We start from the raw sequence: 17845 nt of genomic DNA, 5'->3' as shown, positions 1-17845 counted from the left end.
GTTGATCATTTTCTTTTACCAACGATTTAAGTTGACGCTAATGTGTTCACTTAATAAGGTAAATAGAGAAATCTTTGAAGAAGTTCAAAGAGTTTAAAGAATCTCAATTTAGTCGTGATGGGATTATCAAAGTGAAGACTTTGATATAAGCCAAAGAAAATGTGATATAGTATCACAAATTAATCTCTCTTAGCACGCATCATGGGATAATGTGTGGTTGGATAAAAAAATCAAATGCTATTCGATATGGTTTGGACTTCAATCAAGTTACTTTGAGTTACTTGATCCTTTTGGGGTTTTATCATTTTGTCTAAATTATTTTTCCACTAAATCTAAAATGATTCATATGAGATATGAAATGGTAGGGTACCATGCTTGTAAGTTTTTCACAAGAAACAAATGCTCATTTTTCCCTTATAATAATCACGAGTACAATGGGTTTGTGGCTCGTGAAACTGTCTTTCTAGAATACAAGTTTATTTCTAGAAGACAGAGTGGGAGAAAATTTTCAAGAGCCACAAAATAATTGTGTCAAAAATTATATGTCGCAAGAAACTGTATTTTCTTGGCTACATGACGTTGTTTCTTCGAAACCTAGAAGGTTGAACTCATCACTTGTTGAAGATGATGAATTCGTGTTACTTTTAGAAAGTAAAGAGCTTGCAACTTACAAAAAAATTGTTTGATTCAAGTTACTTATGGAAAGTAATGAATATATGACTTACATAAGAGTGTTTAAGTCACAACTCAATACAAGGCTTAGAGCCATGAAAATCCGAAATAAATTCCAAGTGAATTGTTAGATATCAAAGCTTGATTGGTGGCAAAGGGTTTTGCACTAGTTGAAATGCTTAAGTCTATTTGGATCTTCTTAGGGATTGTATTTCAGTATGATGATATACATATAACGAGTGAATCTAAAACCCACTTCTTCAATTAGAAGGAATGTATTCAATACATGTCTTGAGTTTTGTAGATTCTTGCCATCCTAAGATAATGTAAAACTTAAGAGAGGGTCTTAAGTAGGACATCAATGAGTTGGAATCAATGTTTTGATCATGTTATAAAACTTTTCTGGATAGGTCGAGAAGTTGTGTTTATACATAAAGTTAGTGGGAGTTACGGTAATTTTAATTAGTCTAATATGTGGATGACATATTGATCATTGAGAATGATTTAAGACTTGGAGATATATATTAGTCTAATATGTGGATGACATATTGATCATTAGGAATGATTTAAGACTTGGAGATATATAATACATCTATAATATCCAGATTTATGGAGATAAATCCACATGATATTAGCGTCAAATAAGAAGTCTTATGTTGATAAGATTCATGACTAGTTCAATCAAGTTGAACATATTTGATTGATTCCATTTGCTTCCGCTGCCGGATCAATTAAATGAGTAATGATGTATAACACTTCATATACTTTGAGTATGATGAATTGTTTCAAATCGAATTTAAGTAATAGTTACCAAATAGCCATATTGATTATTCTTAAGTGCTTGAGGAATCATTCAAGATGCAAAGTTAAGTGTTTTTGCAATTCACAAATTTGTGTTAGGGCTTACACTAATGACTGTTGAGATTGTATAAGGTTTCGGACAAAAACCGTATTCGAAACACCTAAAGATGGTTAAGGAACCATTGTGGCTATGTTATTTAAGAAGTGGATTTGCTAGAATTGTTCTAGGCAATAAAGAATAATAATAGATGCTTACAACGGAAATTGAGTACACTTGCATTCATGAGATGTGCAAGAGGATGGATCCCGCACACTGTGAAAACAGTGGGAACTATTCTAAGGCAGAGAACCTATGTCTATATTGGATCTAGACACGTACTCAGAAAGTTTTGTAATGCAAATGTATACATTACAAGGGAAAACGAGTATGTAGTAAGGTTAAGTAAGGTACAAGAAGTTGATAAAACCTACTAACCAAAGCCTTTTCATAGGCTTAACATGATGAGTCATGTCATTTCAATTGGATTGAGATGAAAAACTACATACATAATCAAATTGGATTATAAGAATATGAAGTAGTAATCATGTATTGACTATTCATATGTGATAATCACATTTGTCGTTCGAGTTTTTATAAAACTCCTTTTATACTTTGTTACATCCAAACGGGGTGTAGAGACAATATTGAACCCCGTTAAAGTGAACTCGGATTAACATGGTATTTGCCCATAGTCACTTGTATGAGGTGACGTCTCGAAGTGACTAGAGTGTGATGCGATTGATGGCAAGTTCAAGTGCCATAGAGTCATGTGAGATGACTAGTCGATCACATAGGCAGACTGTTAGGAACACTCTGTCGGGCAGTGACCGCTTATAGAGTTCTGACAAATTTATAAAGCCTGGTCGTGGCGAGAGCTACTATAGTATTCTAATGAGTCGATTCTTTTGACTAAAGACTGTTCGCCTAAGGTGGCACGGTTTCAGATTAACTTTGATTTATGTTACTACGACCTTTGTAAATGGGGTCAAATGGGCATATTTTGGGTTATGATGGCTGTGGCTAGTCGAAGGGAATAGTGCGATAGGAATTGTCCACCCCCTTGTCAGGGTTAAAACAATATCTCAGGGCCACTCGAGGAGTAATTAACTGGAAATGCGTGGCCACTCTCGGAAGGTGTCTATGGTAGATGATTCCGGTCAATCAGTTATTCTCCAGATCGAGGAAACCACTCTCGATGTGATCACTTGTAAGTACGACCTGAAAGACACCTTGCATTAAGTGGGAGATAGTAATAGGACAAGAGAATTGGTGACGCACACTTGTCGAGGACAAGTGGGAGATTGTTGGAGTGTCCCCGAAAATAATGCGATCACAATTGTCGATCGTGATGATCACATGTTTAAATCTCATTTTTAAGAATACGTAAGGGATGATTCATTTTATAGTCAACTGATCAACATTAATCGGTAACGATTGGCTTGCTAGAGTTTAACGTTACTGTCGTGGGACGGTGGTGGTCAGTTCATCCCTTAAGGTCACACCTAAAAGATGATGCCCTATTTTGTAAAGTTGATTAATTGTATGACGATACAAGTTACTCAATTCCTTAAAATTGAACAATTCAATTTGTGAGAGAGAATATTGATATCTTATTGTAATGGGATTAAATAAGATTTATTTTAGTAATAAAATTCTTTATTACCAAAATTATTTATTGTTTGAGAAACAATAGAGATAAGAATGAATGGTTAAATAAAATTACAAGATGTTGTGAATTATAATTATATGATCCATTTTATTTATGTGATCAAGTATCACTAGTCAATTTTGTATGTAATTTAATTAATTTATAAAATGATATTTATGTGATAAATATGCATTAAATTAATTAATAACATGTAATATACTACATGTGACATATTGTGTGATAATTGACAAATTGACAAAATAAAATGGTAGTCCATTTTATATAAATGGACCGAAATAATGAGAGTAATGGGTGTTAGTGGGTGAATTATTTATTGAGATAAAATAAGCTAATGATACCTAATCTACACCTAGCCTTACAAGCCTAAGGTATAGATAAGAACAAAAGGAAAAGTGAAGGACCATATATTGGTCCTCCTCCTCACCAAAACCGGTGGCTTATACTCTCTTTAAGAGAGTTTTGTTCTCTCATATTTGAGATATACACTCAACCATTCAACACACATGCAAACTCTCTCATACTTTGTTCATTTTTCTCCAAAATTAGAGAAATCATGATCAAATTGTTCAAATCAAATTACTAATATTATTAGTGTAATATATGAGTATTAGTAATCAATTTTAAGGTAAACTACTAATCAAATATCTAGCACATATTATTTAGTAGAGATAAGGGATAATCTTGGGTGCAATCAAGAGGAGTGGCTTCTACACTTGAAGTCTTTGGAGGATCATCCTATTACTCATCATAGCTCAAGAACAAGTGAAGGTAGGAGACCTTACTTGTGCCCATAAACCGAAATATTCAATGTAAGGAACCGGTTTTCCTCTACACTTATTTATATGTTTTGCATGCATAAGATCCTTAAGTTTTTATGACTAAAACTTTAAATTAAAATATGTGATATTTAAAATATGATTTCCAACATATAGTAGGGTGCAAATGCCCTTTATAAAGTGTATCTAGAATTTTTGAAAAAAAAGCGTAACTAGGAGTGTCTAAAGTGTGTACAAGATTTGGTAAAAAAAAAAGTGTATCTACTATGGAAAAAAATTGTATCTGCATCGTCATAAAGTGCGTATAGAATTTATGTAAATAACGTAAGTATAAATGTATAATATTGTAAAGTGTATCTGGATTTACCAAAAAAAAAGGCGTATCTGACATGTATTTTAATGTATCTAGTAGCTGTAAAAAAAGGGAAAAAAATATATATGTTGTAGATACTTCATTTCTGCACCTCCCGCAAACCACCCAGTGATGATTGGGCCGCATGTTTAGTACGCGGAACGATTTGTGATAGTTCGTAAGTTTATCGTCAATTGATCGCTCAAACACTTGTGTCTACCTCTTAATTGTCATCTACGTGCCGATACGGTCGTTTTGGCAGTAATTAGAGTACATTTGGAGTCCGGGTCATAAAACCGTCTTCATTTTCTGAAACCAAGTTAGAATGTTCTGGAATGTTCCGGATACTTCTATTCCATATTTTATAAATCTTTTAATCTTTGGCAAACAATTTCCCGTAATATTCACACAAAATATTAAGGAAAACAAGATAAATCCGTTATTCCATAACCAAAACACGGAAATCTTTCTTCCGCAGGGGGAAACCACTTGGGAAAGGACGCAGCAGGTGCTGCGTCTCTTCCAAGAGACGCAGTGCTTGCTGCGCCTCTTTCCAAGTCCTTTTCTGCGTATTTTTTCGTATCTTTTCACATCTTTTCGAGATTCACTTCCAAAGTTTCTCCGAAAACCCTACTTCCTCCGTGTGATTAGTATAAATAGAGACCTTCGGTCTCTCATATTTCTCACGCGAGTGTCCGCCCTTCTCTTCTCCCTTTGCATTCTAGACCACGTTCTTACTTTTTGGCGTCTACGTGCTTGAACTTTCGACCACGTAAGCTCGGATCCTTCTGAGTACCAGCCTCATTTTGCATGACTGACCAATTTGACCAACTCCACAATAATCTACTTAATCAATCTGTTTAATTTCCTCTTACGAGGGCACTTTCGTCTACATTCGAGTCGAGCATCACTAAACGTATACTTAGTTCATCTCGTTTTGTCAAACATGTAAGTCTGAGGGTGTATAATCCCTATTTTATTATTGTTATTTATTTATTGTAATTATAATGTAAGGTTTATGTCGAAAGTATTTCCAAAACCGATTTATAAAACCATGCTTTAAATCCTTTTTTACGAATTACCAGAAGATGACCGTCGAGAAAGGACGCAGCAACTGCTGCGCCTCTTCGAAGGGACGCAGCACCTGCTACGCCTCTTCGTGAGGCTGCTGCAGTTCCTGCTTCCTTTCTTCTTCCTTCGTCCTTTGATGATTCGATTGTTTTATTTCTTTCTTCAATTGTTCATTGTTCATATGACGATTTAAGCATAATAATTCTAACATGTAATATATTCATCGTTATTAATATTTAATCCATCATAAATTCCCGGCTTAAATCCCTTATAATTAATATTTGCGGGTTTTCGTCATTAAAGTCAAATTCGGGTTTTAGAGGTTCGATTCATCCATATTGAGTCTCTGGAATTCCTCTTTGATATATTTCCCACCTTTTGTTCATCATATCCATCATTAATTTGTCATTAATAACCTGTTTAACCTAATTAATTAGTTAATTCATTAATTTGTTAACTAATCCATTAAATCTTGTAATTAGTTCGTTCTAATTAGTTTTGTCCATGTTTATTGTTTTCATGACCCTTATTCACATGTAAATAATCTGCTAATCACTTTCATCTGAGTCAAATAGCATAATCAAGCCTTAAAATCACCAATGAACATTAACGATTTGCAATTCCGGCTTCACAGCCAGAACTGAGCCAAGGAACAGACGCAGCAACTGCTGCGCCTCTTCCAGAGGGCGCAGCTCTGCTGCGCCTGTTCCTGGTTGATTTCTGTCTCTGAAACCCATTTTGCTTTGACCTAGTTTTAGCTTATGTATTAATTAACTACTAATCGTATTATCACCCTAATTCATGTTCGTTAATTTGTTTATTTACTTCTTTTCTCAAGTTATCCGTTTTAGAAGTATTTTCGACATAAATCAATTAACCCAATGTAATTATTGTAATTTTCTTTATTATATTATTATTGTAATTTTCTTTATTATATTTCCTTGTATGCCTTCACATGTAATTGAACTTAAATCCCGACTTTGACATTAATTGTATGCTAAATTACGTGTTAACCAACTTAGTCTAATTCTCCCATGTTAGGATTAATCTATGGATGTTGCATTGCATGCATATAATCGACAATACATCAAGTATAGACAATTTCCCTAATCATTAGTAGAGGCCGCTATCGAGGCGGCCGGAATTAGGTGTTCGATCAAAAGAGCTTACTAAGACGTACCCTCACCCCTTACTCCAGATCTCTGTGAACATCCGTGTTCATTGTCATCCACGAGAGTCATTCTGGAAATAGAATGTTAAGGCTAACGAGTTCTTGGTGTTCATGTCACTACTTTGTGTCTTGACATGGCACGAGGTATTCGAACGGTTTCCAATTTTCCACAATAAATTGGTGGCGACTCCACAAATGCAAACACTTGTTTCCCAAGCGCCCCCGTGGGCCCATGTCCACATATGTATTGTTATAAAGTGTATCTAGAATTCTTGAAACAAGCGTACCTAGGAGTGTCTAAAGTGTATCTACGATTTGGTAAAAAAAAAAGCGTATCTGACATGTATTTTTATGTATCTAGTAGCTGTAAAAAAAAAAAGGATAAAAAATGTATCTGTATTGTTATAAAGTGTATCTAGAATTCTTGAAAAAAGCATACCTAGGAGTGTCTAAAGTGTATATAAGATTTGGTAAAAAAAAAAAGTGTATCTACATTCTTCAAATGCGTATATAGAATTTTGGTAAAAAGTGTACCTACTTTAGTTAAAAGTGTATATGAGAATTGGTAAAAAAAAAAAAAAAAAAAAGTGTATTTACATTCATAAAATGCGTATATAGAATTTTGGTAAAAAGTGTACCTACTTTAGTTAAAAGTGTATATGAGATTCGGTAAAAAAAAAAGTGCACCTTTTATATATATTCTAATGTATCTAGTGTGTTCTCACCGTTCTCACTGAATGGTCGTTCTCACCGGATCCCACCTCTCTCTCTCTATATATATATATATATAAAACAAAGGAAGTAACGCCAAGTTTTTTACGTTAAGGTTACCGTCCTAGTAATTACTTTGGGATTTGGCACTACTTGAAAACAATCATACTCGAATAATTCTCTATATATGCCTATTATATTCTAAGTTTTTTATGCAAAGGTTACCGTCCTAATAATTACTTTGAAACCCTGTTAAGATATTACCCGGACAATGCTCGGGCATGAAATCTAATGAGAACTGTGAGAACCACTAATATAATGAGAACTGTGAGAACCACCCACAGCTATTAGATGTCTAATAACACGGACGGCGGATATCAACTCAGCAAAAACTAAAATCAAACGCACATCATAAAACTGCATACCAAATTACGTTTTCTCTCCAATTTCTCTCTCTCTCTCTCTCTCTCTCTCTCTCTCTCTATATATATATATATATATATATATATATATATATATATATATATATATATATATATATATATTCCCATCATAAAACTGCTTCCTCAAATTGAAGAACAAGCTTCAATATTCTACTGCTTCCTTCATTAATGGAGACGGAAATCGAACCATATTTCACCGTACATCAAAATTCAATGAGGTTTGTTTAATTTCTCTATTAATTTCCCTTAATTTCGACTTTGTGTGTTTCGAATTTGTTAATTCGTCAACAAATTAGGGTTGATGAATTGTTGATTCGAGTTTATATACATATAATTGGCGTACATAATTGAAATTTAATGCTGATGTATGTCTGCTCGCTAGCAACTGGACACACAATTGAAATTCGAGTTTGAAATCACTACATCATGAAATTGGGAACTTAATTGATTGAAATCATGAAATTGGGAATTCAATTTTGTGAACTCGGTAGTCTAAATCTGTTTGTAGCGTGTTAGCTTGAGAATAGGAAGAAAACAAGAGTTTGTGTGCGCGTCTTAGCTTGAGAATAGGAAGAAAACAAGAAAGAAACGAAGGAATAAAAAATGCGGAGGAGGATGATTGTAACAAACATTCGAATAACAACAATACTTTTAGTAGTAGTATTTTTAGGATTAATCTCTGCTTTTCTGGAAATGATGCACTGTGAAAAAAATAATTTTCTTAATAAAATTAAATTCTACTGACAGTAATTGTCAGGCTAAACATGTTCGCTTAACTTAAGAGTACAGTTGAAAATGCATACACTTTGCTAAGGAGGAAGGTTAAGAAACGTAAAATTCTTTTGGTGAAGTTTCTTTAGACATGTACCACATGTTCTTTGGTCGTGAATGAATAAGGAGTCAGAAATGAGGACTTAAGATACATACACTTCCTTAAAATGTTCAACTTGAGTCCGAGAATGAGCATCTTTGGCGAGCAAAATGCAAGTATCCTTGTCTTCCAACTTTCGCTTGGTGCCAGAAACACTCACTCGCCCATTACTCAAACCACTATGGGCGTCACCATTAACAGGCATCTTTCCAACAATCTTGTCTTTCAGAGTGTTGTCTTTGTGCAGATCTTTCTCAGAGCCAACATACCCATTCTCGATATGGCTCTTTCCGTTTCCCACATCCCGGCTACTCTCGATAGTATTCTTCTTCCCATCAACACAACTTCGGTTGTCATGAGAACATATACCATTTCCATTCACCTGCTGACTCACAACATAGCCGATATTTCCATCACGTTCCCCAGATTCCTTCTTCTGAAGGCTATGCGACCCTGTATCACTAGGAGAATATTTCTCGGCAAAAGAATTTGCATGCTCATTAGACTTGTTCTGTAGAGCACTAGATGCACCATTACATTTTACTTATTTTGAAAGTCAATTAGCTTAAATGGGAGAGCATTGTGCAATGCACAAGATGTGGGTTCAACTCCCATATTGGCTTAACCAGCACGTTAGTTGTCGAATGTCGCTCATCGAGGGTTTAAACTTCCTAATAAGTGTAATGAGACAGATACTTTCTTTATGTTTGTTGAATCTCAAAATGATTGATGTTGGTGTTTATTTTGTTTGTGATACCACAGATTATGAACATAGAAAATATCCAACCTGAAACCTGTCGTAGTTAATTTTGATGGCCGCTTAGACGAAGAAAGGATTCACCATAACTATATGGATTGGATTCGCTATCACTAGGAAACTCTACAACTTATGAAAATTCTGAACGGTCTAGAGTGTCACTTTTTTTGCTGAAATCGCTGCAGATAAGAACAAAAAAAAGTATGAATATATATATGATTATGGCATGCCTAATCTTAGTTGGGCTGTTTCGCTTGAATCTCGTCTTTGACAAGATACAATCATAGAATTTGTTATTTGATAGGCTATATGGGACTCGAACCCATATCTTTGTGCAAAATTAGCACATCGCTCTGCCATTAAGCTAATAGCCTTTAATTTACGTTAAACAAAGATGAGGATTGTATATGTGTGTAGCACTACACCCAACAAAGAGTAGCATAAAAGAGACAAAACCTGCTGGAAATTCATATAAATGAATGCTCTTGTTTGCTATATGATGTTTAACATAAAGAGGCTAGTAAATACATTAAATCTCCTCCATAGTCATTTCCCTTATTTCATGTACATAGAACCTTATTTCATGCTCATAGAACCTTATTTCATGCACATATCAAATTAACGTCCTTTTTTTTTGTGGAATGTAAAAATTAATATTAATGAGTCAATAAGCACACCACCATACAAACACCAATAGCCAATGGCCAACCTACATCACCAGCTCTCTATTACATGATCTTACACTAACTTAACACTCAACACACATTATAGAAAATCAATTGAGCTCAGCCAAGTCCCTGACATCCTATAGCTTCACTAACCAAACCTTATGCTGACATCGAGTCCTAACATCAGCCTGCACTGCACTCAACACCAAAGTTGGATGAGGAAGGTAAGCAGCCACACACCCTACAAACATTACGTGTTGTTCATATCACGTAAATGAGAGTACAAACAGCACACGCCAGACCACCTTCTTCTGCATAAGAGATCTGCATCTAAATTGCATACACCATTGCAACTATGAACTCAAAGGCACCTGAATTCCCAGCCAGTCATTAATCAACATCAAGCAAATTTTACTGTACTTAGAATGGAAATACAGATGAAAATGATCTTCAGGGTGCTCCAAACAAAGGTTACATATAGGATCCATCACCAAAATAAATAAATTTGCAACCGAACCAATAATAATTAGTATCATAATATAACCAACTGATGCAACTGTAGAACTTTTTAATGCACATAGAACCTTATTTCATTCACATAGAACCTTATTTCATGCACATATAGTTTTATTTCATGTACATATAATTTTATTTCATGCCCATTTAGCACTTATTTCATGCACATAGAACCTTATTTAATGCTCATAAAACTTTATTTCATGCACATATAATCTTATTTCATGCCCATTTAATACTTATATCATGCACATAGAACCTTATTTCATTCACACAGAACCTTATTTCATGCACATATAATCTTATTCCATACACATAGAACATTATTTCATGCACATAAATAATCAAAAGAAGATATTAGTCACTTACTCTACTATATTAAAAGGCGCCTCTCTAGAGACAGATACGTTAGCGTGGAGCTTATTAGTCACTTACTCTACTATATTAAAAGTTTCTTATTCTAGGGCGGACATATAAGAAGATATGCGTTCTCCTATATTAGACCTAAAACTCTGCAAATATCGATCAAAACTTGAAACCTTGTATAGGCATGCAATTTGAGAAAGCACAATAATTGAAATGGGTAGTACGTCCGTATTGGTTTCAACCAACAATATTAAGTTCGACTGCTCGTGACACATTTCTATCTATCTATCTAAACCACATTTTTTTTGAACAAGTTTGACTAATTTAACACACATACACCTGTGATATTACAAATTTTCCGATTTCGGATGGCTTGTAGGATTCTCCACCACAGGTTACCGTTGTAGTTTCAGAAGAAAGCATGTAATCACTATACAACACTGCCAAAAAATGTAGCTGCAACAAGCTGCTGGAGAGCCTTCCATTCACTGACCTATACTAGACCGCCTGATTAATAGCAGAATAATAAGATACCAATAGCCAAACAAAGATATTCAATTAGATGAGAAAATTCACTCTCGTAGACCAAGGAGTAGTGGGAATCAATTCAAAAGTCATATCGAAAAATTTATAGTTTATGTTAACCTGCCTAGCTCCTAGTCTCACCACCTTCAACCCACACATGATATACTAGCTCTATCTCTTTTGTGTACCCCCACCAATAGGCTCCACAGCTTATGTTTCCTTAGTATTCTTCGTGCGGTGAAGAGTGGGTCTTTGACTTTTTAACGCACTTGCACATGCTTATATTAAAAACCGATCCAAAAAGCTAGTGTAAATTATTTGACGAGATAGAGGGAGTAGCAGATAGAACCCATGTCTGGCTATCAACTACTTTTGAAGCCTTGCCTTATTCGTGTGTTTACATTTGTAACCTCACTTTGTTAGGAGTTTCAGGTAATAAGACTATGCTAATGTCGACCTAGGTCTTGGCTCAAAAAGAAAAGTTTTGAAATGTAATGAGAAATTTTTACCAAAAATAGTTCAGAAAATAGCTAGAAAATGGGAAAAATAAAAATAGTTACGAAATGTAATGAGAATTTTGAACCTAAATTTTCCAAAACCGGACGAATATAAGCATATTGACATGTTTAATAGCTCAAAACACATCGCCTATGCTAAATCTACAATGGTTAAACTCGATATACAAACAATTTCAGCAACAAATCCATACAATCCAGCCTAATTAACGACGAAACATCAGTTCCGACACAGGAAACACAATAAGCGACATTTGAATAAGCCAAAAATTACTTGCTTATTAATGAGATTTCGAACTATTATAAATTGTAGAAAAGTATGTAATCAAAACTTCAACAATTTCATAAAACTCATCAACAACTAATTTTAAACAAAAATTTATAAAATAAATAATCGAAATAGTTTGTATTATGAGGAGAGGTTCTATACCAAAAACAGTGAATCTTTCTCGGTGATTTCGGCAATATTCGAACCATAAAGACAAGTTGTATGATCGACTAAGCGAAATGAAGGATTTTCAAAAGGTTGAAGATGAAAAGTAATAACAAGATGACGAATTAGGGTTCGATCTCTAGCTTTAATTAGGTAAAATTTGGGGGAAATAACTACCTAAATTAGGAACAATTCAGCAAGAGTGACTCTTCTTGGGCGGGAGTTGTCGTCTCATCTCCAATTCATGTCATTGCAGGCAGGTGACAGCGTGGTCGGTGGTTGAAAATAAAGGAGAGCGATGGTATCGCAGAGAGAGAAAATAAGATGAGAGAGAATAGGTTTTGGTAAAATGAGGTGATTATTATGGTTTTGGGGTGGGGGCAATTGGTTGTGCGAGATATTTCAAGTTAGACGAGTTAATCTCATCGTCCATTCGACATTAGATCCAAGGGCTGTGAGTGGTTCTCACAGTTCTCATTATCTTGATGGTTCTCACCGGATCCCAAATCTATATATATATATATATATATATATATATATATATATATATATATATATATATATATAGAGAGAGAGAGAGAGAGAGAGAGAGAGAGAATTAGGTTCAACTAAGTCCACCTTCTTTAGATGAGTCCCTAAGTTCTATTTTGGACCCTTAGATGATAGAAAATCAATGGCTAAGATTAAAACAAAAAAAGCTAAGATATAAAAGACACCAAACTCTATTCACTCAGCCACTCTCACAAACCCTAACATACACATCTCTCTCTCATCATTCTCTCTAAAAACTCTCTCTCTAAACACTCCTCATCTCACCGGCAACACCACCGGGCTTCTGCCACCAGTCCCTCCCTCCACCACCGGACCAACGCACCTCATCACCATCTAAACAACGTCCTCCTCTCCTTCTCCTTTCTTTCGTCTTCAAATCTGTCGCGCCGCCTGATGTGACCATAATTGGCGCATATTTAGCCCCCGAATTACCATTGTTTTCATGCTTTTTAGTGCCTATTTGGGTCATTTCTTATCTTTAGTTCTTTGTTTTGCATATTCTTTGAGATTTTGATCCCTTGGTAGGAAAGGAGTAAGAATCTTGCATTTTCATGGCAAAACAAGGCTAAATTGATCATATTCAATGACCAAGCATCAAGGAGAGACAAGACTAGAAGGCCTTTGTACATAGCATAGTAGAAGAGCAATGTTGAGAAAAGGATCCTTGAGTCCCCAAGGAAATCCCCAAGGAATTCATGAAGAAAAGGGAAGAAAAGAAGAAGAAAAGATGCTGCCAGACAATCCGAACGGATTGTACACAATCCGTCCGTCCGCCCAAGCCCAATCCGAGCGTCCCTCAAAGGAATCCGCCGGATTCCCCTCGCCAATCCGAGCGTCTTGCCCAAGGATCCGCTCGGATTCTCCAGCCCAGATCCGGCCGTCCCGACTCCCATCCGCACGGATTTTGATGACAAAGACGTTTTCATTCTTCAAGCTACGATAAGAGAAGCCCTTCTCTCGGAGAATACCGGAGTCTCCTTGCTCAACTTAAAAAGTGTAATTACTAGTTTAGCCCTTAGTTAACCCTAATGCATCCTCCCTAATTTTCACTATAAATACCCCATTAGTCTAATTAGAGGAGCATGTTCTTCTTATCAATAATTAGTGTAGTTAATATTAATCAAATCTCTCTTCAATATTGTAATCAAATATTAATCAAGTTTTAATCCAAGTTTTAGTTCTTTAATCTCTCTTGTTCTTCCTTTATTTTGGGTAATTGAAGATTATTTGGGTTATTATTGGGAGATTGACAACCTCTCAATCTAAGATTCAAGTACTTCTATTATTCTTGCTTTATTATTGGAATCATTAGTAGGTATAATCTCTTAATCCCTTTTTAATTATTGCTAATTACTTTCATTTATTCATCATGTTTCATTATGTTAGTATGATTGACAACCTTTCTAGCATGATCAATATGATAATGAGTGAGTAGTCTCTTAGCTAGGGTTTAATGGGTGATTAGGGAAACCAACATGGGGAATGATTCATGCTTAAATTAATATGCTTTCATATCTTATTTGCTTGCTTGTTTTGATCTTAATGCATGCACATGTTATATTTGATGAAATGCTAAGCCTATGAATCCTTGCATTTACTATCATCTTCTATCCTTTCAACTTGACTTGTAAGACATAACCCAACTCGAGTCTTGTTAGACCATGCATGTGTTGAGTAGGAAAGATTAAGTCGACTTGTAGGTGTTGTACAATCTAATCGATTCGCTCCGGGACCCAAACTTTCCTAGGATTGTAAGATATAACCCAACTCAATCCATCACAACAATAATTGCTTGCTTATAATTTGAGAACATGTTTGTATGATCATATCCCATGATTCCCCTATGAACCCATGACACCCTAGTGCCTTTAATCAATTGTTTACACCCCTTATTTTATTTACCTTGTTAGTTTATTTTCATTGCTATTTTAGTTTAGTAACCTTCTACATCAACCCAATTTGTGACACCCCTTAGACACTACTAGTTACAATAGAATTCTCATTTCAATACCCGTCCCTTGGGATCCGACCTTTACTTGCCTCTTTACTAATTGTAGAGTTGTTTGTGAAGTATAAATTGTGTTTTGTATCGACCATTGACCAACGACCACATATGCTTAATTTGTGAAACGAAATGGACTCGATCAAAAATGGCGCCGTTCTTAGGGGGACGGTGTTTAATTGATTTAAGATTTCTTTTATTGTTTTTAGTTGTGTCTTTTTCACCTTGGGAAGTAAAACTCCTCAAGGTTTGTTCTAATTGTTTTCGAGTTGTTTGATATTTTGCATGTCTAGAAGGTTACAAAGAGATTTGTTACCTTTTGACCGTGAAATCGAAAGAACCTTGACGAATAATAGGAGACTTGTTAGGAGGAATTTGGGAGGTGTTGGTGAAGTTGTTCAACCCACTAGTGAGTTTGTCAATCCTTTCGCAATAGAAGGAGAAGAGAACCCATTAAACAATACCACACAAAATCCACCTACAATGCCTAAATTCTCGTCACACTCTATACCCACCGAGGAGGATCTACCAAATGGTACTCCTACCCCACAACATCTCACCGGAAACTTTATTGCCAAGTCCGCCTTCATTCAACTAGTTGAGAGGAGCCAATTCGGGGAAATGCCTAGTGAGGACCCTCATTCTCATATGGAAACCTTTTGCGATTATTGTGAAGCTATCTCTCAAACGGGCGTGACTCAAGACCAAATAAGATGGGTCTTATTTCCTTTTTCGTTAATCGGCACCGCAAAGCAATGGTTGAAGGGCCTTGATAAGGCCACCCTTGGAATAGATTCTTGGAAGAAGCTAGCTCTAGCTTTCTACAAAAAATTCTACCCACCGGAAAAGACCAATATGCTAAGAGCTCAAATTACGGGTTTTAAGCAAAGGGATGAAGAATCTTTGTATGAAGCTTGGGAGCGGTTCAAAGGTATTTGTCGCTCATGTCCTCACCATGGACTTAGCGAATGGTTTTTGGTGCAACAATTTTGGAATGGTTTATATGAAGATTCAAGGAACATTCTCAATATGGGATCAAATGGAATGTTCACAGAAGTTGATGACAATCAAACATGGAACAAGATTGAGGAAATGGCGGTCCATAATTCACAATATAGTAGGCCTCGCAAGGCTACTAGAGGAGGAAAGTATGAAGTGGACACCGTTACTCAATTGGGTGCTCAACTTAGTGCTCACATTGACACAATCAACTTGAAGTTTGAACAAGCTATGGCTAGACTTGAGGAAAACTCAAAATCATCAAAGCATCATGTCAATGCCATGACGGCATCCTCATCAATCCCAAGCGGGATATGTGAGAATTGTGGAACCTTGGGTCATGACTCAAGTGAATGTAGGGGAACAACCGAACAAGTTAATGCTTTCCAAGCTTACAAAAGTGGTACCCCTTATTCAAATTTTTACAATGAAAACACCAAGTTCCATCCAAATCTCTCATACAAAAGCCAAAATGTTCAAAACCCTCAAACAACATACACTCCACCACCCATGAGAAATCAAAATCAAAGACCCTTTTACAATCAAAACCAAGGCTACCAAAATCAAAATCCATACAATCACCACAATGACCAAGGTTTTGATGTCCAAAAGCGGTCCTCCAAATGCAAAAGAATCAACAAGAATTTTTCACCCAAATGCAAAAAGATAGCCAAGCAAAAGACACCACCATCAACAACATTCTAGCTCACACCAAGATGTTGGAAACACAATTGACCCAACTAGCATCTTCAAGCTCACAAAGACAAAAGGGGCAATTACCACCTCAAAATAATCTCCCTAGACATGAAACGGTTAGTGCCATTCACTTAAGAAGTGGTACAAGATATGAGGCACCAAAGGAGCAAGTTGGGGATGAAGTTGTGAGAGCTAGTGAGAATGAAGTTGTGGTGCAAAGCCCCAAAGAAGGGGAATCATCAAAGGAAGAAAGTTCAAAGAAAAATGAAGACAAAGCCAAAGAGAAGGAGCCCATTGTGATTAGACTTCCTTTTCCAAGTCGTCAAGCCAAGCCCAAATTTGATGATCAACTTGGAAAGTTCATGGAAATTGTGAAGAACTTAGAAGTCTCAATTCCTTTCACGGAATTAATCAATCACGTTCCGGCCTATGCAAAGTACATGAAAGATATCCTCACAAAGAAGAAGTCGATCCGGAAACTTGAGACTATCGCCTTCACTAAGGTGAGTAGTGCAATACTTCAAGGGAGTTCACCTCCAAAGTTAAAGGATCAGGGAAGCTTCTCAATACCGTGTACCATTGGCGACACAACGATCAACAAAGCCTTATGTGATCTAGGGGCTAGTGTGAGTGTCATGCCGTACTCGGTGAGTAAAAGGTTGGGAATGGGAGAGCTTAAATGCACCAATATCACTCTTCAAATGGCCGATAGATCGACGAAGACACCATTAGGGATATGGGAAGATGTCCCCGTGCGAATTGGGAAGTTTTTCATCCCGGTGGACTTTGTCATTGTTGATATGGAGGAATATTCCAACATTCCAATCATCTTAGGAAGACCTTTCCTACACACCGCGGGTGCGGTGATTGATGTGAAACATGGAGAGCTCACTCTAGAAGTGGGAGATGAAAGCATAACTTTTAATCTTGACAAAACCATGAGAGCTCCTCGTTTGCATGAGCCATGTTTCATGATTGATCATTATAGCCGGAAAGATGAAAGGAAGAAATCGGAACTCCAATGGAAGAAGAAAATTGAAGATGCTCCATTCAAAGAGCAAGTGAATTGTGACAAGGAGAGCTTGCAAAGCTCATCAAAATCAACCAAGGAAGAAGATGATGGCCTCATTGGCCAAGAGAAGAAATTGGGAGAGTTGTCTCCATCTAAGCAAGAGATTTTCAATGATCAACTCAATGAAGTTTGTGGTCTTTGGGACGACGAATTTGAAGGGATCTTTA

General features: G+C 36.1%; 1 non-coding gene across 1 annotated transcript; it reads right to left on the bottom strand.

Annotated features, from left to right (window-relative positions):
- Positions 1-15766: 15766 nt before the first annotated feature.
- LOC141637010 (small nucleolar RNA R71) lies at positions 15767-15873 on the bottom strand. The gene has a single exon (XR_012541574.1). It is a non-coding gene; the product is annotated as a small nucleolar RNA R71 (small nucleolar RNA).
- Between the last annotated feature and the right edge of the window lie 1972 nt (positions 15874-17845).

Source organism: Silene latifolia, chromosome Y (assembly GCF_048544455.1).
Source record: "Silene latifolia isolate original U9 population chromosome Y, ASM4854445v1, whole genome shotgun sequence".
NCBI lineage: Eukaryota > Viridiplantae > Streptophyta > Magnoliopsida > Caryophyllales > Caryophyllaceae > Silene > Silene latifolia.
Note: the sequence above shows the minus strand (reverse complement) of the source record. Positions and strands in the feature narration are given on the sequence as shown.